The sequence below is a fragment of the Silene latifolia genome, chromosome 1, assembly GCF_048544455.1.
Source record: "Silene latifolia isolate original U9 population chromosome 1, ASM4854445v1, whole genome shotgun sequence".
NCBI lineage: Eukaryota > Viridiplantae > Streptophyta > Magnoliopsida > Caryophyllales > Caryophyllaceae > Silene > Silene latifolia.
The window spans coordinates 183255032-183256653 of record NC_133526.1 but is presented as its reverse complement, the minus strand read 5'-3'; the positions used below and the strand labels follow the sequence as shown (position 1 = coordinate 183256653).

At 44.0% G+C, this 1622-nt stretch overlaps 1 non-coding gene across 1 annotated transcript; it reads left to right on the top strand.

The window, feature by feature from the left end:
• Positions 1 to 312: 312 nt before the first annotated feature.
• LOC141619261 (small nucleolar RNA R71) lies at positions 313 to 421 on the top strand. Its single transcript, XR_012531643.1, has one exon. It is a non-coding gene; the product is annotated as a small nucleolar RNA R71 (small nucleolar RNA).
• Positions 422 to 1622: the final 1201 nt, after the last annotated feature.

Below are 1622 nucleotides of genomic sequence, written 5' to 3'. Positions count from 1 at the left end.
GCGGTCTCATCTGAATTATGGGCAGGAATTTCAACTCTTTCCTTGGAAGCTTCAGAGACCTCGAGCCTCTCGAGACGGGCAGTAATAGAAGTAATGAGTGTCACAACGGTACTCATTTCATCACTTTGCTTTCGTGAATTTCCACGTGAGCTCCCAAACTCAGATCTATGGACCGCCATCTCCTCAATAGTGTTCCAACCTCTATTCTGACCGGTATTGTTTTGGAACCTATCATTCGCAGCTGCGTCCAGGATGACCTTATAATCATCATATAAAGCATTGTAGAATAAGTTGCAAAGATACCACTGCTGAAAGCCATGGTGAGGGACAGCTCGGACCAAACCTTTGAAACGTCCCCATGCCTCACAAAAACCCTCATCAGCTTCTTGCTGGAAATTTGTAATTTTACTCCTCAAGGCATCAGTCTTTGAAAGCGGGAAGTACTTCTTGTAGAAGGCTAATGCTAGAGATGTCCAATCTGTGACTCCAGCTGCTACCCTATCAAGGTAGCGGTACCAATCTCGTGCCGAATCCTTCAAGGAGTATAAAAACATCACCCCCTTAACTTCATCCTGAGTCACCTCAGCTGGTATAGGTATGGAACAGCAGTAGTCTGTGAAAATTTCCATATGCTTCAAGGGGTCCTCATCTGGAAAACCAACAAACTGATTTCGCTCCACTAAATCGATATAAGAGGAACGAAATTCGAAGTTACCGGTAGTAGGGGTAGGTAACTGGTGCCCCTTTGGAAGATGGTGTTCCTTTGGCTAAAGATTATCATATATTGTAGCCATATTCGCATAACTGAGAGTACTCAAGCCTTCCTCTCAAAAACCTGTCTTCTAACTGCGGGAGTGGCTTCACGCCCTTGATTCGCCCTTTGTGGAACCCGCCACAGAAGAGGATGTGCACATTAAGGAACATGAGTTTATCGCTCGGATGAGATGAGCAGGGCTTAGGTGGGAACGGCTGCGGTTCCCCAATGGCGGTGTGGAATACTTGTTGCGATGAGTATTCTGGCAGGACTACACACTTTAGTGTGTAGTCAGGTGTGTGGTGATGTGACGGAGTTTGGTTGATTGAATTGGGTTGTAATGTGGTTTTATTGTAGCTGTCTGTTTTGTGTAATCAGTACCGATCCCGTTTAAATGTTTTAAAACCTGTGGTGATCCATTCAGGGGTGGTGAGCAGTTGTCTAGCAGATATGCTATGGATGCGCGCGGGATTAGCTGGGGATGGAGTTGCCACGAGTCTGATAGTAGTCTTCTGCTGTGTTGTCTTTATACTTTTGTTACTTCAGCTGTAGTTTGGTTTTAGATCAGTTGTATTTTACTTTACAGTTGGTTTTGTTATGTAATCACTTAAACTTATTTATTAAAGTACGTTCTTTTATGGTTTATTTGATATACATTGCCTCGGATAACCGAGATGGTAGCACTTCCATGCATTAGGTGGTCTTGGTAAGGCACCTTGGTGTATGTGGGTGTTACAGAATCCTCACCTGATGGTAACCTGATCCCAAATCAATCTTGGAAAAGACTGTTGCCCCACTCAACTGGTCAAATAGATTATCTATCCGTGGTAAAGGATAGTTGTTCTTCACTGTAACCCTGTTCAACTCT